We start from the raw sequence: 22,543 nt of genomic DNA on the forward strand, positions 1-22,543 counted from the left end.
GTCTCAACAAGAAATAAATAAATTAGCCGTGCAAGGTTGTGTATGCCTGTGATTCCAGACACTCAGGAGGCTAAGGCAAGGAGGATCGCTTGAGCCAGGGAGGTTGAGTCTGCTGTGAGCTGTGATTGTGCCACTGCAGGTCAGCCTGATGACAAAGTGAGACCCTGCCTATAAAGAAATAAACAGTTTCTTGCTAACGGTTGGCTTCACTATTTGGAAAGAAAAGTTTAAAAAGTTTTAATAATGTTGTGCCCTCCATATCAATTGTTAATGACAACACTCTGTGTCATATTGTAGAAGACAAAATCATTCTGGGTCCAAGGCTCTGCCAATAAAAGCAAGTTCACATTCTCCACAGTGGGCAGCAGAGGGGTACTCTTGATTTCTGGAGGCGTCGCTGAACTCGAGAACCCCTGTTCTAATCCCTAGAGTTCCTTTTTCCCTAGGAATTTTTCCCTAGTTGTTCACAGTGTTTCCATGCCAAGCAACAGAAGGATTTCCTTAGAGATCTTCATAATGAAACAAACCATAGACAAATTCCTATTACTGAGTCATGGCTTTGGTTTACTCATCAGATCTCCAGCACAGGACTCACAGTCTCTATCTTAGGCCTATCACTTTGTGGATTTTGTTTCTCTAGAGTGCTAGAGAAAGAGTTTTTGATTCAAATCAGCATAAACTGCTGTTAGGAAAGAAAATGTCCCTTCTTTATTTGCAGTTTGGTAGCCACAGTGCTGATTTAGCCTCATGCAGAATATATAATCCCTTCCTTTGTTTTTCTTAATACATTTGCTTGTGCCTCAATAATGAAAATTTCTACTTTATATTTATAGTAATTTGTTTATTTGCCTTCTCCCCCTACTCTCTCTCTCTCTCTCTATATATATATATAGATATATATGTGTATATATGTATATATAGATATATGTGTATATATAGATATATATGTGTATATATGTATATATATAGATATATATGTGTGTGTGTATATATGTGTGTGTGTGTATATATATATATATTTTTTTTTTTTTTTTTTTTTGACAGAGTCTCTCTCTGTTGCCCAGGCTGGAGTGCAGTCGTGAGATCTCAGCTCACTGCAACCTCCACCTCCTGGATTCAAACAATTCTCCTGCTTCAACCTCCTGAGTAGCTGGGATTACAGGCACCCGCCACCACGTCTGGCTAATTTTTGTATTTTTAGTAGAGACAGGGTTTCACCGTGTTGACCAGGCTTGTCTCCAACTCCTGACCTCAAGTGATGTGCCCTCCTCAGCCTCCCAAAGTGCTGGGATTACTGGCCTGAGCCACTGTGCCTGACCTTCCTCTACTGTATTATAACATCTTCAGGATGACATAATTTCTCATTCCACTTAAAATCTTCCATAGTATAACAACAATACTTTGCACATAGTAGGCTCTTGACAAATTCTGTTGAATCAAAAAATGCATTAAAAATGATTACCTCATACTAGTAGACTTTCTTCCTTATTAGTAATTTTAAAAGAGGGTCACCCTGTTTCGATTTCTTATCACATTGGAAAGGGTGCATTAACAGAAAGAGGCCCGTCTTCCTCAGTGGTTGGGGTCCAGAGAGTCCAAATGCTGCTTCTCCATTCTAATTAGATCATATTTTATTCTGAACAAAGCCCACTTTGAACTGACATTCAAAAGCCCCTTCTCTCCTCCATTTCTGCCCTTTTTCTCCTTGCCCATCTATCCTTCCTTCGTATTGCTGCAGCTCCTTGTGGTTGAGACCTGTTCTTGTCTCTATCAATAGATTCTTGCAGTCTTCAAATTGGAGCCTAAAAAAAAAACACTGTATTTTTTTTTGTTGTTGTTATTGCCATGGTAATCTGCAGCACAATAGCTTCTGTATTTTCATGCTCAATGACTCTATCTCTACCGAGAAGAGGATGAAAGGAATTCACTATAAATATAATCAACAATAAACATAGTAATAAAGTAAATTACATAGAATGTTAGAAGATAATAAATGCTATGCTCTCCAAAAATGAAAGAAAGAAAAAAGAAAAGGAAAAGTGTAGGGCAGGATAAGGGAACAGCGTGTTTGAGGAAGGAGCTGAAGTTGTGTGTTTAAATAGGATGATGAGAACTGGCTTATGACAATGTAAGATCATGAGATTTGAGTAAAGTCTTAGACAGGGAGAGGAAGTGAGCCATATGGATCTTTGAGGGCATGGTGTTCAGGCCGAGGAAAGGAAGGAGGCTGGAGGTTGATTGAGGAGCAGAAGGGAATTGCTGTGCTGGAGCTGGGATGGTAGGAGCTGAGACTAGGGAGGTCACAGAAGCCTGAATCACATGGAATAGACGATAAGGGGCAAGGTAGGAGCAGGGGGGCCTTTCAGGAGGCCAGAGCAGTTCTCCAGATGGTATTGGGATCAGAATAAGAGCAGCAAAAGCAGTGAGAAGTTGTCAGAATCCGGATGTGTTTTGAAGAAAGAGACAAGGGATATTCTTGTCTCTTTGAATCTATTGATACAGACAAGAATGGGTCTCAACCACAAGGAGCTGCAGCAATACGAATATGGATTGGACATAGGGTAGCAGAGAAAGAGACGAGTCAAGGATGAATCCAAGAAGTGTTCCGTTTTAGGCCAGAAGGATGAAATTGCCATCAACTAACTAACATGGGGAAGGTTGGGGTGCAGTAGGATAGGTAGGGAAAATCAATTCAGTAGTAGACGTGTGAGTTAGAGAAGTATATTAGATATTCATGTGAAAATGATGAGTATGCTATTGGATATGTAGGTTTGGAGTTTAGGACATAGGACTGGACTGGAGATATTCATTTGGGAGTTATCAGTGTGTGTAGTATTTAAAACCATGGAACCAGATGAGATCTCCAAGGGAGTAAGTAGAGACAGAGATGAAAATAAGAACAATGACTGAGCCCTGGAGTAATTAGAAGTTAAGAGGGGCAAAGGACTGCAACAAATGTGCACGACAAGATCCATGTATTGCCATCAAAGTGAGTGGCTGTTTCTGTGAGGGTAGAGGTCAAGATGACTGAAGGAGGAGAGAAGTTTAATGACCTGGAATGGTGGAGTTTTGGAAGCATTATTATCTATGCATTGAACATGCTCAGAAAAGAGAGGAGAAGTATTGGAGAGGATGCCAAGGGGCTGATGTTGTTGAAAAAGGTGGGGAACAGTGTTGGGCAGGGGTATTACAGGACCAATGCATTCATATGCCTGTCGTGCAGAAACAGATCAATACACCAAGACAGCAGGCTTTGCAGCAGAGAGGGGGTTTGATGACAGCAGGGAGGCCAAGTGAGCAGGTGCGAGAAGACCCTCAAATCCATCTTTCTGAAGAGTTCTCAGCTGAGGTTTTCAAGGGGATTGTGGGGGGTGAGGGGATGAAAAATTGTAGTCATTGATTGGTTGGGGAAAGGGGGATGGAATCATCAGGATGTAAAAACTGCATTCTTCAGTGAGTCAGCTTCTCATGGGGTCCTTCAGACCAGCTGGCATCAGTAGTTTCATCAGTATGCAGGACTTACAAGAATATCTCAAATGGAAAACAACATTTCACAATGTTCAGTTGTTTTCTGTAGAGCAGTGAAGGGGAACTCTAATCTTGTGACAGGGTCTGTGTGATTCTGGAGCAATAGGTAGCAAAATACTATGAGGAAGGATCAGAGAACAGCTGACCCCATGACTATCACTGAGTATGTGCAAACTTGGCTTATTTTTGTTTCTCTTCCTCTCTTCTCTTCTGATTAATTTTAGGGACAGTTTCAGGGGTGACAGATGATGATGGCATGAGATTTGCAGTAGATGCCGGGTGCGGTGGCTCAAGCCTGTAATCCCAGCACTTTGGGAGGCCGAGACGGGTGGATCACGAGGTCAGGAGATCGAGACCATCCTGGCTAACATGGTGAAACCCCGTCTCTACTAAAAAATACAAAAAACCAGCTGGGCAAGGTGGCGGGCGCCTGTAGTAACAGCTACTCGGGAGGCTGAGGCAGGAGAATGGCGGGAACCTGGGAGGCGGAGCTTGCAGTGAGCTGAGATCTGGCCACTGCACTCCAGCCTGGGCGACAGAGCGAGACTCCCTCTCAAAAAAAAAAAAAAAAAAAAAGAGAGATTTGCAGTAGAAGGCAAGGAGAAAGCTCTGGAAGGGGAAAAGAGGACCAGCAGGGCCCCTCCATCACTTCCAGGTCTGCAGGAGGTGGCAGGAGGGCCTGGAATGAAAAACAGCCTGCCGTGGTGCAGTGGCTCACGCCTGTAATCCCAGTACTTTGGGAGGCCAAGATGGGCAGATCACAAGGTCAAGAGATTGAGACCATCCTGGTCAACATGGGGAAACCCCGTCTCTACTAAAAATACAAAAAATAGCTGGGTGTGGTGGCGTGTGCCTGTAATCCCAGCTACTCGGGAGGCTGAGGTAGGAGAACCATTTGAACCCAGGAGGTGGAGGTTGCAGTGAGCTGAGACCACACCACTGCACTCCAGCCTGGTGACAGAGGGAGACTCCATCTCAAAAAAAGAAGAAAAAGAAGAAAAACAGCCCGCGCATAAGAGAAGAGGTGAGCATCGTCCTCAGGGAAGAGTCAGTTTTTGTCAGAGCAAGGAGGGACTATTTGGAAGTTAGATTTGGGATGTGAAGAGTTTTGCTATTAGTGGATCAGGCTGATGGCACCGTGGACGGGCTTCAGGAGTCAGGAATGGGTGGGAGAAAGTTTCCCACTGTGGGTTGTGCAGCACCTCCTGGCCCGGAGAGTGTGGGTGAGACAAGTGGCCTGGGAGACAAGAATGAAGAGCATGAATGCCAGTGTGCAGCACTGAGTTCGCGTCTGCCACATTGTAAGCTCTCAGAAGACCTCAGCTTCTATTCATTTTGTCACAAATCGATTAATTATTGAGCTGAAGGATATATTAGAAAAGGGTCAATAGCAATACTTCTAACTTCCAATCTGTACTTAGGCTTGGCATTCAATTGATGTTATCAAAACCCGTGCTAGCTCCAAGGAAGAGAGGACACTGTTTTCTGATTTAGTTGCTTCCTGAAAGGAGCTGAGAGCTGTAAAATGCAGGCAAGATTGGACTTTTCAGTAATGCTTATATATTGACTTGCAGGAACAGTATTAGAACATTTTTTTTAATGCACATATTATCTCCTTAGGGTAAGGGAAAAGGTTTTATCTTTTTATTTTTGCATCTCCCCTTTGAGTGAACATGGTTCTTTTTTCTTTAACTCACAACTTTGCAAGGTATTTGGAGAAACATGAGAGAGAGTTTCTGTTTCTTATCTCTTTAAGCAATATCCTCTTGTATACCAAATAATATCTTCCTGTGGTTAATGATGCGAGAAACAGAACACTTCTCCAGAAACCTTTTCACATCCCAGATTCAGAGTTCCTGTGTCCAGAATCTGATCTGACGTATTTTACTACTTAGGTAAATCCTTAATCTCAAGAGTGACAAGAGTGAAGTCTTTTTATGTTTGTTTTTTAGAGATGGGCCTCCTTCTGTCACCTAGGCTGGAGTGCAGTGGTGTGATTATAGCTCACTGCAGCCTCAACCTCCTGAGCTCAAGTAGTCCTTCTACCTCAGCTTTCTGAGTTGTGACTACAGCCACGAACCACTGCATCCAGTTCAGGTTTTTTGCTTGTTTGTTGTTTTTCTTAAAAAACACTAGTGATTCTATTTTGATTCTGGCAACTTTCATAAGGTCCAGGGACAAAATAAATGTGTTGTCTCCTGGGAGGAGATGGATTTATAAGCCCATAGGCACCATTCAGAAGCGGTGTGCCCTGGAAGCACCAAGGAATGTTGCTTGCTCCACCTTCCCAGGTGCTCAAGGCAAACCCCTGGATCATCCTTGACTCTTCTTTTGCTCTCACAGGGCACATCCAATCTATGAGGAAGTTAACTTGGCTCAGGTAGTTTAAAAATCTATCTGAATGTAGGGGCCAGGCACAGTGGCTCATACCTGGAGTCCCAACTACTCAGGAGGTTGAGGCGGGAGGATTGCTTGAGGCTCCAGGAGCTCGAGGCTGCAGTGAGCTATGATCATGCCACTGCACTGCAGCCTGGGCAACTGAACAAGGCTCAGGCTTGTCTTTAACTCCTGGCCTTCAGTGATCCTCTTGCCATGTCCTCCCAAAGTGTTGGGATTACAGGCATGGGCCACTGAGCCCTGCCTAAAACTTTTAATGTCAGTGACTTGGAAGAATGCTCTGGTGGACAGGAAAACCCTGGATGGAGAGAAGGTTGAGGCATTTGAGAGGTCAGAGAGAAGAAAGGTATCCAAGGACAATGGAATTGGCTGGTTGTTGCTCAATTGCATTGAGGCTCTACAGTAGGATAATGAAAAGCTGTAGGCAGGTAGGGAGCAATTGAAAGCCAAGTGTGAAGGCCTGAGGGCCTCCAGGAGAGAGGCCCATATTCACTCAATTCAGTGTAGAAAAAGCAGAAGACCAAACTATGGATTTAATAGGCTTGCCTAGCTTCAAAGATGATTATCATTACGCAAAGATCAGAGCACTGGTTGGGAAAACATGGAGCTCTTGTGCACGGAATGGGGACATTTGCGTGGATGCCTCCAAATATTTTGAGCTCTCAAACTCTTCTAAGCCCTCGGAGCCTGCAGAGGTGGCTCACCCTTCCCTGTTATCATCTGGAACTCCCACCACAGAGTTCCGTTTCCATGGGCCAAGAGGGCTTCTCAGGATCCTCAACTCCTTGCCTGGTTGTCAGACCAATCACTAGAGGTAAGTCACAACATCACCAAGCCAAGAATATTATGGCAACATTGATGAGCTAGAAGGAGACTGTACCTCCCCCAAACTGTGAGTAATTAGCCCCTATACTAGAAGGAAAGAACTGGATTTCGAAGGTGCTTGATCAAAGAGCAGGATAAAGGTAAATAAAGGAACTTGAGGGCATTTTCTCAGGATGTGGGACTTAATGCTTGGCAAAGACCCTAGAGGATAGTGCAAACTTGCTGCTTGGGTGGTTCAAGCCTGGAGATAGGTCCATGCTGAGTGGAGCTGAAACAGATTTTTAAAGGCTCAGGGAAGTGAACATGCTGGAGAGGGTATATTACGGTGATTAGAAGACCCACCAGAGGATTACGAAGCACAAGGAGGTCTGGAGAACACAGCATTCACCAAGCCGTTGGGAAATTAGCTGGAGGCTTTCCTCTGCAGGCCACAACTGGTGGTATGAAAGGTTGTTGTGGAGTTGAATCCACAGAGAGCAGTGACGATGGGGTGAAACAGATGGGAATCTTGTGAGGATATTTCTTAATACATCTAATTAAAAGAAAGCCAACACAAGCCGGGCATGGTGGCTCCCACCTGTAATCCCAGCACTTTGGGAGGCCGAAGTGGGTGGAACTCTTGAGGTCAGGAATTCAAGACTAGCCTGGCCAACATGGTGAAACCCTGTCTCCACTAAAAATACAAAAAATTAGCTGGGCGTGGTGGTGTACACCTGTGGTCCCAGCTACTTGGAAGGCTGAGGCAGGAGAATCACTTGAACCCGGAAGGTAGAGGTTGCAGTGAGCTGAGATTGTGCCACTTCACTCCAGCTTGGGCGACAGAGTGAGATCCTGTATCAAAAAAAAAAAAAAAAAAGCACCAACAAGGATGCCCAGGAGGCTGAGGGTGTTTGCTCTATCAAACATTTGCAATCCCTTGTCTAGTACCTAGAACCTGAGGCAGTTTTCAGACCTGGAATACCCCAATAGAAAGGGTGGCCACGTTCCCAGGATGAAGGACCCAGCAACACCACACCAAGTCTATGATGGTATCATTCCTTTTGTCCTTCCCCAAAGGACATTTATTCAAGTGACTCTACTCTGGGGAAAAACTCCCAGATGTTTTGAAGATTACTGGATGCCCTGTAGGGATGGATGGAGGTAGGCATTGAGGTGTGCAATGACTCAGATCTTCACTGGAGAAAGGACTTACCTGGCAGCTGCGAGGAGTGTGGGCAGCTGACAGCTTCTAGCTGCAGTGCCTGGAGGATCTGCTTCAGCTTTTGAACCAAGACCACACTTTTTCTAGGCAGCTCCCAGCCAATACCCGCACCATGGCGGTACCAAGGCTGTGTCTGTCCAACACAGGAATCCTCTTTGCTCCAGAGCTTCCCATCACATTGGTCAAATCTGTGCCTGACCCACCAAAATTTGAGACTCTCTCTTGTCTATCTTGTTTTCTACCCTTTTTCCTTTTGTAAGTGTCAAACGTACATCGTGATCTGAAGGCTTTCCATGCTTGGGCAATCTTCATATTTCCTCTTACACTTTTTACAAACATTACCCCCCCAACCCCAAATCTCTTGCACTTCTTTTTTTTTCCCTCCCCACCCGAGACGGAGTCTCGCTCTGTCGCCCAGGCAGGAGTGCAGTGGCCGGATCTCAGCTCACTGCAAGCTCCGCCTCCCGGGTTTACGCCATTCTCCTGCCTCAGCCTCCCGAGTAGCTGGGACTACAGGCGCCTGCCAGCTCGCCCGGCTAGTTTTTGTATTTTTTTAGTAGAGACAGGTTTTCACCGCGTTAGCCAGGATGGTCTCAATCTCCTGACCTCGTGATCCGCCCGTCTCGGCCTCCTAAAGTGCTGGGATTACGGGCTTGAGCCACCGCGCCCGGCCTGCACTTCTAACTCAACTTCATTGTCTGCTTTCCTTAGGATGCAACTGACATGATGCTTTGGTCTGCTCAGTTGTAGTCTGTTTAGCCACAGATAAGGCAGTCGGGTACAGTAAATGACTTTGCAAGAGGCTCGCTAACACATGGAAATGTTTATACCCATTTAAAAAGTTAATTCACAAAGTAGTACCAGATTTTCTCATTACAGTATTTTAATGCAGGGGCTCGTACAGTTAAAATATTCTGGAAGTTAAGTAGGAAAACTACATTGAAGATAAATCTACGTTAATTACAGATGCAAAATTTTTGTTTTAAATGTAAGCATCTACCCTACTCCCTTCCACCAGAGTTAGGCTGGGGTTCTGTGAATTGCACACAGACATTTCTTGCTTGTTATGGAATTTGCTTTTTGTATTTTGGAAGCAGCTAAATTCTGGGCAACAAAACCAAACTGGTCTCACATTTAGATTAAGCACCTTCAATGGCTGAGCCACTTCCTCTTGTATGTTTGATAGTCACCCAAAATTGAGGACAGTGGTGGATACACTCTTTGCCTTCTGTTTCAACACTCTCTTGCCTTTCTTATTTCCTAGTGCTATTTGTGGCACCGCAATCATATATGTTTACTAGGTTTAGACAACAACACCATCTTGGCTGACACTTTAAAAAAAGTATTTGAGATCCTTGACTACAGCTCAATTCCTCAGACTTAGGAAGAGGTCACATGGCTTCTCACAACGGCTAAGACAAGGGTGGGAGTAGGAAAGTCTTTCCATTTCTTCATCTAGGCACTTAGTAAACAAAACCAGCTCCTCAAAATAGCTTTTATACAAAGAACATAATCTTTTACCTAAGAATCTTTATTTGGGTTTCCATCATCCAGTCTTTTCCTTTTTTCTCTTTTAAAGCTCGAAGCCCACGGACTTTGAGATTTGTTGCATCTTTATCCACAAATCTCCTCCCTTTAATAACCAGTCTTCTCAGAACTTAGATTCCAGCCAAGCCAACACCTTCAACATCTTCTTCGGATGTTGACTATTACTAGACCGTTTTCCAGCCATTCTCATTTTATCAATAGCTCCTTCAATCTTGAGATTCCTTCTTAAGAACCATTTCCTTCTAAAGGTCTATTCTAACTGCCTCCAAATGATTTCTTCTTCTTCATCATTATCTTAATGCTTCCTTAGCCATGAGCTTGTTTGTACAAGTGTAAAGATAAATGGTGACTGGCAGAATGCCTGTGCTTGAAAGATACAACGGGCTTATTTGCCAATTTCTTCTGTCTTATAGAACTGTGGTTACACTACTCCGCCTTCATTGCAATCACAAATGTGTGAGAATGAAGGAGAGGCCAAGCATGCCTGTGATCTTGGCATTTTGGGAGGCTGTGGTGGGAGGATTCCTTGAGCCCAGGAGTTTGAGACCAGTCTGGGCAACATGGTGAAACCCTGTCTCTACAAAAAATACTAAAAATTAGCCTGGCATGGTGATGCATGCCTGTGGTCCCAGCTACTCAGGAGGCTGAAGTGGGAGGATCATCTGAGCCCAGGAGGTAGAGGCTTCAGTGAGTCCTCATTGCATTGCTGCACCCCAGCCTGGGTGACAGCTAAACCTGTCTCAAAAAAAAAAAAAAAAAAAAAAGAGTAAAGGAGAAATCACCATCTGAAATCCGAGGATTAAGGGACTAATTTGGCTAGTTTGTAATTGTTTTATTATTATTATTATTTTGGGATGAAGTCTCGCTCTGTCCTCTAGGCTGGAGTATAGTGGTATGATCTCGGCTGACTGCAACCTCCGCCTCCCGGGTTCAAACGACTCTCCTGCCTCAGCCTCTCGAGTAACTGGGACTACAGATACCCGCCACCACGCGTGGCTAATTTTTTGTATTTTTAGTAGAGACGGGGTTTCACTGTGTTAGCCAGGATGGTCTTGATCTCCTGAGCTCGTGATCTGTCCACCTCGGCCTCCCAAAGTGCTAGGATTACAGGCGTGAACCACTGCTCCCCGCCTGTGATTTTTATAAGTTGTTTGCTGTCAGAGCTAAGGATTTTACTTGAGTTAACAAATAACTATGCTGTAAGTAACAAAAATGCTTAGCCAAAGATGTGCTAATAGTTTTCCTGGTATTAGCTGGTTCCCCTTTGAGTTAGAACATACCTATGAGAACACATAGGAGGACATCTCTCAAAATGTAACTGGCACCAAGCTATTTATGTATACCTGTTTGCTTGTCATCCATTGAGCCAGACATCTGACATCTTTGTTGCCTTTTTGTTTCTAGGTCTTGGTACTGTTGACATTTGATAAATATTTATTTCTTGATTTTAATTCTTAGCCTTTGTTTCATTTAATACTTCAGTTCTTCATGCCAGAATTGTCTGGAAGGCAACTGGAAGTTTAACAGAGATAAAGGAAATCGAGATCACAGTATATTCTTCATAGTTCTAACATCTGCATTTTGGGAACAGAAGGCAAATGTCTTAAATGTTTTGCCAATTGCAATTAAACCAAATGATCAACTACTCATCATGATACAGTTTCAGGGATGTATGTCTGCAATTCACACATTTCATCTCCTAGCTTGTTCTTCTTTCAATAAAGAGGTCACGATTGGAGTGACTTTTAGGCTAAGTTATAAACAGTTACCTTTGCCTTTGTGTCTCTTGTAATAATTGTTGCATTGGGTAAAGATTACATGTGATATGTGCGTTGTGATATGCTTCAGAACAGGAGAGGAAATGTGTTGGTCTTCCCCAGGATCACCTCTGTGAACCACTCTAAAACTCTGGTAGACAGAGCACTGAAGAGTGTCCCCCAGAGAACTGTTTTAACTGGCCATCTGCCTCCTCACCCTCTAGATTATGGACCTGTGTTTTGCAGCTTTTGGGCTCCAGATATTTTTTTTTCAGTCTCAACCCCTAAATCCTAACAAGGCTAAATAGTCTTTTGTTTCTTTAAGTGTGTAGAAGCTATTCCAAAGCTTTTTAGCTTTCATTGACTAGTAAATTTCCAAAAGACACTTTTGAAGCCTTGCTTAAAGTTTTTAACATTTTTATTTTCTCAGGTAAAAATAGTTCTTAAAAAGAGATTGTCAAAGATATATATATTTTTTTTTTCTAGAAATATTTACTGTGGCAGATATTCCTCTCTCCTTCCTTTTTGGCAAAACTTCAATTTCATGTGGGAGTTTATCCCTCTCCCATATGAGTTAAAATTTAATCTTGACAAGTCGAAGCCTCTAAGTCAATATCCTTGAAAGCGATTGGCTTAAGGGGAGGCATGAGATCCTTTTCTGGACTGCTATGTACACGGGAAGGTCTGTTAGGGGTTTATGCTGGTCTGTTTCCATTTGTCCCACTCCATCCAGAACTCATCTGTCTTTTTCTGCTTTGTGCCCCAGGAGGTTGACCTCTAAGGATTGCGCTGTGAAGTCTTCCTTGTCCTCTGGCATTCCACTGGATTTGGCTAATGGAGGCATTGCTAGGAGGGCAGAGTATTCATAATTCGACCTCAGACTCCCTTCCTCCTGGCTGCGATCCAGACAGTAGCCACATTCCTGTAAGGCACAGCTCCCGTGTCGGGCAAGCTCTCTCCCTCAGCTACAGCTCTCTTTATGAAGGGTGGAAACTTCCTTTCTTCTTTCTCCTTCAGGACCAGAAGCAGGAGGACCCTCTGCTGTAATCCTTGGCATTTCACCTTTCCTCCTTGGTTCTCTTAACTTTGCTCGCTTGCAGTCTTTAAACAGCCCCTCCATTAAATTCACTTCTATTAAATTCTCTGAGAATGCAAGCTCTTCCCTGCTCAAACCTTGACTGATATAGGGGGCTTCGAGGAATGGTTCTTGAAAAGACTCACAGAGGAGGAAGACACAGTTTCTCTTGTACTGGAGGTCATTGTGTCAGCAGGTGACCCTGGAACCTTGGAGGCAGCCATTTTGAACAAGGAAGGGAGGGATCCAGGTGAGAGAGACTAACATGCTGTGGATAGCAGAGTCAGAAAATGGAAGGGGAGTGTGTCCTTGAGGCCCCTGTGCTTTTGAATGAATCAATTTTGGAGGTGTCCTGAAAAGGGACAGTGTGCTGGATGATCTAGTACACATTGCTGATGCTTTATGTCACTTTGAGCAGCAGTCTTGTGTTCTGTGAAGCTGAACAATTTCTCTCTCGCTCCCTTCTTGAGATGGGGTCTTGCTCTGCACTCAGGCTGGAGTGCAGTGGGGTGATCAAAACTCACTGCAGCCTAATACTCCTGGGATCAAGCGATCTTCCTACCTCAACCTCCCCAGTAGTTGGGACTACAGGCATGTACTGCCACACCCACCTAATTAAAAAAAAAAAGCTTTGTGAAGAGGGATCTTACTATGTTGCCCAGACTAGTCTCAAATTCATGGTCTCAAGCAGTCCTCCTGCTTCTGCCTCCCAAAATACTGTAATTGCAGGCATGAGCAACCATGACCATCAGAAAGTTTTCTTGAGTCTGATAAAGCAAACCCACAGGGTGCAATTATAAAACAATGGGATCGTTGTGGGGGAAATGTACTTAAATAGAGTGCGCAGAGATACATCTAAAGTGACTTGAACAATGAGAAGTTCAATGAGAGATGAGCAGGTGGGAAAACTATCACTACTACTTCAGAAAGAAAGGGACATTTAAATTCCAAATATGCAGAAAGAAAATAAACTGAGAATAAATGGGAGGGCTAGAAAATGAAATGGAATATTAAGGACATTCCTTTTATTTTTTCTCAATGTTTGGTAAGCACTAATGTGTGTGTGTGTGTGTGTGTGTGTGTGCGCGCACGCGTATGTGTGTGTGTAGTGTCTTTTTCCATGGTTTATGGCTTAAAATAAATTTTTTGGTAGAAATTATACAAAGCACTCATTGCTGCATGCATATGTAACAGGGTGGCATTTAACCCAGTTTAGGCAATGGGGTAAAGTCAGTGAAGGCTGGTGCCGGGATCCTGTACCTGTAAGACTGATGTGGTTTTCAGGGCCGCCGCTCCACTCCCACACGCCTTCACCAATTCCTGGTCTTGTCTCTGCCTCATCCTGCTCTGGGTTGCTCTGCTCTGGTCCTGGTCATGGGCCCCGAACTCCCTCCCGCCCTGGCCCTCCAGGCTGGCTTGCTCTGTGCTCTCCGACATGCGGTCCTGGGCTGGGGTTCCCCATCTTCCTCCTTATCCTTCTACCTGGCATTGCACCTCTGTGATTCTCTAGAATAAATTCTCTATCCTTGAACGACTGCAGTGGTGATTTTAGTCTTGGTAAGCCCTTCCCCTTGAAAAAATAACATTTAAAAAAACACAATTTTCTCTAATACATTTTAGAATAATTTTAATTTAAAAAAACCCTGTATGGTATTCGATTCTCATGGGCTGTTTTTAGGCTTGCCCCCTCTCTGTGCTCCTTGTCTTACTCTGGCCCCTTTTTCTAGACCCTCCTCCAGCTTATGGCCCTCCTTTGCTTCTTCACCTCTTTTTTTGAGACAAGGTCTTGCTCTATCACATAAGCTGGAGTGCAGTGATGCCATCATAGCTCACTGCAGCCTTGAACTCCTAGGCTCAGGTGATCCTCCCACCTCAGCCTCCTGACTAGCTGGGACCACAGACACTCACCACCAGGCCAGGCTAATTTTTAAATGTTTGCTAGAGGTAAAGTTTCACTATGTCGGCCAGGCTGGTCTCCAACTCTTGGCCTCAAATGATTCTTCCACCTCACCTTCCCAAAGTGCTGAGGTGACAGGGGTGAGCCACTGCACCTGGTCCACTCACCTCTTTGAATCACTGTCTTCTCAATTCTGAATCCTTCTAAATTTTCCTCACCAACACTCAGATTGAGAAGTGGGAAGAAGAAACAAGAAAATAGGAGGAGAAAGAGGGGCCCAAAACAATTACTTTCTAATGCAAGCAGAACAGAATCAAGGTGAAAGAAAAGATCTTTTGAGGCCTGGAGTTGAGTGAGCCCATGAGCCAAACCTTAAGGGGAAGGCGGGAGGCAGGACTTGTGATTTCTTCTTGGGTGAGCTATTTGCTTAAGTGATGCTGGAATTGTAGGCCATAGATGCAAATTATAGAATCATTCCCTGACTTGCCCACTAGATTGGGCAAGTTGGGGAAAATAATCAATTTATCCGTTGAAAATTAATTCTTTCCGTTGGACGATAGCGAAAGGGCCTAAGAAGATACTGAATAAATGCTTTCTGATGATGTGGGTGCAGCCAGGAGCCACTGCACTGATGTTTTGAGGCCTTTCCAGCTGTAGAGTTCAAGAGTTCTTAATTAGGAACACATGTTCTGAGAGTCCACACAGTCACATCTTGTCACTGTAAAGGAAGTCATTAAAAGGTATGGTTCTAGAACGAAGAATGGCCTGGTGCAGTGGTTCATGCCTGTAATCCTAGCACTTTGGGAGGCTGAGGCGGGAGGATCACTTGAGTCCAGGAATTCGAGACCAGTCTGCGCAATAAAATGAGACCTCTGTCTTTACTAAGAAGTAAAATAATTAGCCAGATATGATGGCACATGCCTGTATTCCCAGCTACATGACAGGCTGAGACAGGAGGATGGTTTGAGCCCAGGAGGTTGAGGCTGCAGTGAGCTGTGTTTGTGCCACTGCACTCTAACCTGGGCAACAGAGCAAGACCTTCTCTCAAAAACATAAAAATAATAATCAAAGGAAGAAACTTGCTCCTTGTGATGTATGGAGCAAGACGTTCTGACCTTTTCCTTTTTTCTTGGCTTTGGGACCTCAGGGGATTCACTGAGCCTCTCTGGGCTACTAGTGTTGTGATCTGTAACACTGAGATGATTAATTCTGTTCTGCTCACCTCTCAGGGTTGGACAGGATCAAATGATACAGATGACAGCATGTTGTGACACACAGCCTTCCACACTAGTGCAAGGTATCACTGAGGTTTTACTATGATGTGTGACCCAGTTGCACGGTCACCAGGTACTGTGAGTGCTACTGGCCAGCTCCCTGCTGCAGAGGAAGGCCAGAGTAAACTGCAGTTCCACCCTGGGTAGCTTCACTTGGCTGGAAACAAAAATCACTTCCCAAGGTTGTGTGCCTAGACTGTGCTGAGAAGCCAGGGGAAAGAGAGAGATGTCTCAACCAGGGCATTTACAAACCGAAGCCTGGGAGTACTATCAGACTTACCAAAGGGCCCTTAGGTTAATATATTTGCAAACATAGCCACCTGGCAGTTCAAAATGAAGCCATGTTTGTTTAAGAAAATTATAAATAAGTGTGTTTTTGATTCAAGTTCATCTTCTTGGCCCCTTCTCCTAAGTATTTCTGAAATCTGCCCACTTCTCTCCACCAATACCACCGCTTTATTCCAGGCCTGCCTCACCTCCCATGTGCTTCAAACTCTCAGCCTCCCACTTGGTCTCTTTTGTTCCAGTCTCTTTCCCGCAGCACCCTACTGTCCACGTCCACCTCACATCATCTCTGCCTCTAGTCAGATCATGTCACTTCCCTGCTTAGCATCTTCCAGTATTTCCCTGTGTGCTCAGTGGGCATGCTTACCCACCTTCCCTCCTTGATCTCACCTGGTGTCCTCATATCACACTGCTTTGAAGAAGGAGAACTCTCTGACTCTCACTAAATCTTCTCATTAAAACTGCTGACTTGAAGCTTGGACAAGAAGGTGGAACAGGATATGGAAAGGAATTATCACAGACCCCCACTAGACAGTAACCATGTGTCTTTTTTTTTTTTTCTCTCTGTCTTTGAGATGGAGCCTTGCTCTGTCACCTAGGCTGGAGTACAGTGGCACGATCTTGGCTCACTGCAACCTCCACCTGTCAGGTTCAAGTGATTCTCAATTCTCGTGCCTCAGCCTCCTGAATAGCTGGGACTACAGACACCTGCCACCACACCCACCTAATTTTTCTATTTTTAGTAGAGACAGGGTTTCACTATTTTGGCCAGGCTGATCTCGAACTCCTGACCTCAAGTGATCCACCTGCTGTGGCCTTCCAAAGTGCTGGGATTAGAGGCCTGAGCCACTGCGCCCGGCCCATCTCCTACTACATCTATAATCATCTCCCTCCACTGTTTCCTCTTTCTTCCCTCTAGGTACAATTGTCATGCCTCCCTCTCCTGTCCAAGGCCAATTCCTATGCTCATGCCTTGCACACGATCCCTGCACCATCTCAGGGACTTCCTCCTTTTATTATCTCCTCTATCTCCAACCTCATCAAGCTTCCCCTTTCTCCTGGATTATTCCCATCAGCATGCAAACATTCTGAATGTTTTTCCTTGATCCTTTAGAGGATGTTCAGCTGTCCTTCCATTTGTCTGCTTTTTATGCCTAAAATTCATGGAAGAGTCAGCTGGGCATGCCATGTCACCACCTCACCTCTTCTCTATGCCTGTTGGGCTCCCGCTTCTGCTGTTTGATGGTGACTACTGCTCCAGGTGAGCAGTGTCCTCCTCCTTGCCACACTCAGGGCTCAGTTTTCTTTTTCCTTTTCTTTTCTTTCTTTTCTCTTCTCTTCTCTCCTCTCCTCTCCTCTCCTCTCCTCTCCTCTCCTCTCCTCTCCTCTCCTTTCTTTCTTTCTTTCTTTCTTTCTTCTTTCTTTCTTTCTTTCTTTCTTCCTTCCTTCCTTCCTTCCTTCCTTCTTCTTCTTTCTTTCTTTCTTTCTTCTTTCTTTCTTTCTTTCTTTCTTTCTTTCTTTTCTTTCTTTCTTTTTTTTTTTTTTGAGACAGAGTTTCACTCTGTTGCCCAAGCTGGAGCGCAATGGCGTGATCTCGGCTCACTGCAAGTTCCACCTTCTGAGTTCAAGTGATCCTTCTGCCCCAGCCTCCCAAGTAGCTGGGATTACAGGCATGTGCCACCATACCTACTAATTTTTGTATTTTTAGTAGAGTTGGGGTTTTGCCATTTTGGCCAGCCTGGTCTCAAACTCCTGCCCTCAAGTCATCTGCCCGTCTTGGCCTCCCAAAGTGCTGGGATTACAGGTGTAAGCCACTGTGCCCGGCCTTAGCTTTCTGCCTTCATCTTGCTCCTTGCTCAAGGGCAGTCACCACCTCCCCTGGGTTTCTTTGTCTTTTCCAGTTCCGTTGCTAGCTCCTCCTTCCCTCCTAACATAGCTATGTGACTGTGTTCCTGAGCCCTCCACTGCTCTTACCACACTCTCTGTGGGTGGTCCCAACTTGACCCACGGCTTTAAATAGCATTTATTTGCTGGTGATTCCTGAATTTATAGCCTCAGCTTAGACCACTGTTCCTCTGAACTTCAGACTTGTGTATCCAACTGCCCACTCTCCACTCCCATGTAGCAATTTCACAAGCATCCCAAAGTTAATATGTCCCAGAATGAACTCTTGATTCCTGCCACTTCAGTCTATTTCTCCCGTCTTCCCTGTCTCAATAAATCACTCCTTCATCCACCTGTGGCTCCATTCCGAAACCTGGATGGCCATTCGGAAATCTGGATGGCCTACGTGTCTCTTCCCCTATACTTATCTTCATAGTTGATTTGTCAGAAATTTCGGACTATTCTACCTCTAAAATACATCTTGAATCAGTCCACCTGTTGCCTCTTCTCTCACTATAGTCCAAACCACCACTAGTTTTTTCTTCTCCTTCTTCTTCTTTTATTTGGGGAGCAGTAGGGGGGGGCATGGTTTTGCTCTGTCGTCCAGGCTCCAGTGCAGTGGTACAATCATAGCTTACCGTAGCTTCCACCTCCTGGGCTCAAGCGATCCTCCCACCTCAGTCTCCTAGGCAGCTAGGACTACAGGCCACACCATGATGCTCAGTTAATCTTTAAATATATACATATTTTTTTGTAGAGACAAGGTCTTGCTATGTTGCCCAGGCTGGTCTCACACTACTGTCCTTAAGTGATCGTCTTGCCTCGGCCACCGAAAACGCTGAGATTACAGGTGTCAGCCACTGTGCCCAGCTCACCATAAGCTTCTTAAGTGGTTTACTTGATTCCACTTGTGGAAGGCTTCGATCTCTTCCTACACAGCATCCAGGGAAAGTGTGATGCCTGTATAAATCTTTCAATGGCTCCCTATTGCCCAGCTCATATGGCCCTACTTGGTTTGGCCCCTGCCTTTCTATAAGCCCTCCTTCTCTCACCATGTCTCTGCCCCTCCTCTTTTCACAACCCGTGGCCGGCCCTCCTCACATCTGTCTGTTTCACTGATTAATACTCGGTCTCTGGTAACTGCCCCAGTGCAGAGGCTGTGCAAATCAATATTTGTTTTGATTGTTGAATTTATTGCCACACGTTAGATCCTAGAGTAACTAAGATGAACTAAAGAAAGCTTCCCCCAAACAGGAGCTGTTAGTCAAGTAAGTGACATAAATGTGTACACAGAGAATATTTACAATTCATTGTGATGGGGTGAACATGAGGGGAAGCCAAGGAAAGGCTTCTCAGGGAAAGAACACTTGAATTGAGTTGATGACCTTCCCCGTAAATCTAAACCATCACATAAAAACAATAACTTCAGGAAATAGAATGGAAAAATATGCTAAAATATTAATATTAGCATTCCTGGCTTTTAGTTTATTGGAAGTTTTTTTCTTCTCTATTTTCATATTTCCAAATATTCCAGCATGAATTATAAAAGTTAGCTTTTTTATGATGAAAAAGTTAAAAAAAAACCCGGAGGAAGTAGTTCTTTAGTTCTTACATACACACACACACAATAAAATAAAAACAAATGAAAACAAAAATCCCTGTTGAGCAGTGCAAACACACATTACACTTTGATATTAATAGAACAAGACACACTGGGATATCTCATTGTGCATTTTCTCATGTGTTTCTGGAAGTCAGCTACAGGTACTGGAAATGAAGCTTCTTCTCAAAATAAATCTTCCAAAAACAACAAAAAAATTGAAGAAAAAAGAGAAAAAGAATGAGAAATGTTGAAATCTTTTTACTGAGTTTATGAGTTGAGTGGGTAGCAGGGAAAGGATGGGTTGGGAGGGAACAGGGAGGAAAGGAAATAGGATTTTTTGGTGATGTTCCACTCGTAAAAGTCAGTGGATATTTTTACAGGTACCAGCTAGTCCTTCCTGAAAATCCTCTACTGGTGACAGGCTGTGAAGCAGCAATAGGAAGATAAATGCTTTTCTGAAGAGTAATTTTAGTGCCGTGTGGAAAATGTGAGGGGAAAAAAATTAAAGATCGAATGGAAAATCCATGCACGGGCCAACCCACACCACAGAAGCGTTGGGGACCTTGCGTGTCCTAATTAGCCCCTACCCCGGGAGCAGCAGCCCCAGCAGAGGCCTCTCTCTGGGCAACTGCCCTCGTCCTTTGTGGGGGGCAGCCTGGGTAAAGAGCATTCATTTACTCCACATGCCCTGAATGTGGCTATCATTTTGAGGGTGCAGAAGAATTGGAAAGTATAAAAAGCTAAGACCACCAAGCAGTGACCTTTTCCCCTTATTCTACAATGCAAGTCTATTTTTCCATAATGGGTATTTAGATGTTTTTGAATGGAGCCTTCCCAATGCAGGCAGTGATGCAGGGAAGCTGCCTGCAATCTCTAATCTCTCTCCAACTCAGCTTCTTTTTCTACTCTAGTCAACTCTTTTGTAATCATGATGAAGTTCATGCAGATCTCACCAAGACTCATATCCCTTCCTTTTGTTTTCTCTCCGTGCTGAGATGATCCTCATATAGTGCTCTTCCGCAGTTCAGAATTTTCCCATGCTCCCGTGGCAAGCTTTAGAGTTTCCAATGCCCGAGAACCACCCAGCTGGCAGAAGCTAAAAACAAGATGGCGTCGTCATGAAATAAACCCTACTAGTATGTGGGGGATTCATAGCTTTCTCCCCTCTTCTTTACTCATACAGCTTCTCTTCTAAGTCAGAGAGTTTGAAATGATAGAACATTCTGAGGATTTCCTGAGAGCTTTGTACTGAGACATCTTTAAATATCTAAGAGGAACATGGGCAACTGTAATTTCCTTCCTAGGACCACCTCACTAGATGATACAGTTCCGTTTTAACAAGGGTAGCTAGTGGGTGAAAATAAGAGTCACACCCCGTGTTCAGAGCATTGCCATTTTATGTTTTGAGGTACAATTGACCCTTGAGCAGCTTGAAGGTTAGGGGCGCTATGCATACTCCTGAATACTCCAAAATCTGTGTATAACTTTTGCCTTCCCAAAAACTTGACGACTCATAGCCCGCTATTGACGGGAAACCTTACCCGTAAGATAAACCTTTGATTAACACATGTTTTTGTATGTTCTATATATTCTGTACCATATTCTTACAATAAAGTCAGCTAAAGATAAGGAAATGTTATTAAGAAAATTATAAGGAAGAGAAAATGTATTTATTATTCATTAAGTGGGAGTGGATCGTCATAAAGGTCTTCAGTCTAGTTTTCTCTTTGTTGAGTAGGCTGGGGAGGAGGAGAGAGAAGAGAAGTTGGTTTTGCTGTCTCGGGTGTGGCAGGGGTGGAAGAAAATCCACATGTAAGTGGAAACTTGCAGTTCAAGGGTCAACCGTGTGTTTTTTTTCCAGTCAAAGGGACTTTCTGCTCCCACACGGGCAGTCATTGAGTTCTAATGGTTGACGTTTAAAACACAAAAACTATAGGATCTACAGGAATGATTTCACATTTAATTGAAAACAGGAGACAATCCCGAAGGACTTAGCATAAAGGAGATGGTTCCTGGTCCAGTCTTAAGCCACCTGCTGTAATATGTCCAAAGTCCCTTTTTGGTCCCGATAGCCCAGACAATAACTGGGAATGTTTACTTCTCTTGTCTTTAATCCTTAGCCTAAGGGTTTGTCTGTTTCTTAGTTTTAATTGTTGTCTTTTGAGGAGTTTCAATCAGGTCTGGTTAGATGTAGAATTAAGTTGGAATCTAGTTTGAAGGAGTTTACTTCCTTTGGCTATAATTGAAAATGGTAGCTGGGGCCAAGGGAGTGCTGACAAGATTGCTAATTTGACCTCTTGTGACCAAGAACCTGACTTGATGAAGCAGTGATGTGGGATTATTGCATTTGAAATGATGTACTCACATGAGTTTTGGTACAGAAGTTGCTGAGAGCCTCAGGAGCACCAGGATCCAGCCTCGCCCAGCTGACTTAGGGAGAGCAATGGTTCCTGTTTGCTGGGGACTATTCTGGGTTTAAAGGGGAAAGTCTCAAGCTCTGGAAAACCCCTTAGTTCTGGGCAAATAGGAGAGTTGGTCACCTGGAATTCAAGTCTGAATGAATCAAAACAAAAAACAACTTGGGAAACACTGATGATATCAGGTTTGAGTTTTCTTCTTTTGTGGGATGAACCTTGTTCACAATCATTTTATTAACTGGGGTGGAGAAGAGTGTGAGAAAGGGAGCACACAGAGAGAGAGAGAGAGAGAGAGAGAGAGAGAGAGAGTTAGACAGGGTCTCACTCTGTTGCCAAAGCTGGAGTATGATGGTGAGATCACAACTCACTGCAACCTCCACCTCCTGGGCTCAAGTAATCCTCCTGCCTCGGCCTCCAGGGTATCTGGGACTACAGGTATGCGCCACCAGGCTTGGCTAATTTTTTGTATTTTTGGTAGAGACCAGGTTTTGCCATGTTGCCCAGGCTGGTCTCGAACTCCTGGAATCAGTGATCCACCCACTTTGGCCTCCCAAAGTGTTGGGATTATAGGTGTGAACCTCCATGCTCGGCCTACATACATATATGTGTGTGTGTGTATATATATATGTATATGTGTGTGTATATGTGTGTGTGGGGGGGGTGTATACTTGCAATGAGACTGTGTTTTCAAGGCAGCTTGTCTTCAGTAGTGGCCAAGATTAGAGAATGGACCAACCTGTGATACCAACAGAGGTTGAGCCTAAGCTAAGGAAAGCAATTTGGGATGAAGAATGAGTCTTTCCTTCCTTCCATCTTTCCTTTCTTCCTTCTTCCTTCTTTTTTGTTTTTTTT

At 44.1% G+C, this 22,543-nt stretch overlaps 1 long non-coding RNA gene across 1 annotated transcript in view; it reads left to right on the plus strand.

The window, feature by feature from the left end:
* The first annotated feature begins 4,773 nt into the window (after nt 1-4,773).
* LOC117082538 overlaps nt 4,774-22,543 on the plus strand; it is a 35,748-nt gene continuing 17,978 nt past the window's right edge. The window contains exons 1-3 of the long non-coding RNA XR_004436652.1: nt 4,774-4,829; nt 5,481-5,625; nt 6,603-6,739. This is a non-coding gene — a long non-coding RNA (uncharacterized LOC117082538). The remainder of the gene's footprint in view (nt 4,830-5,480; nt 5,626-6,602; nt 6,740-22,543) is intronic.

Source organism: Trachypithecus francoisi, unplaced genomic scaffold (genome assembly GCF_009764315.1).
Source record: "Trachypithecus francoisi isolate TF-2019V2 unplaced genomic scaffold, Tfra_2.0 Lachesis_group9, whole genome shotgun sequence".
Taxonomy (NCBI): Eukaryota; Metazoa; Chordata; class Mammalia; order Primates; family Cercopithecidae; genus Trachypithecus; species Trachypithecus francoisi.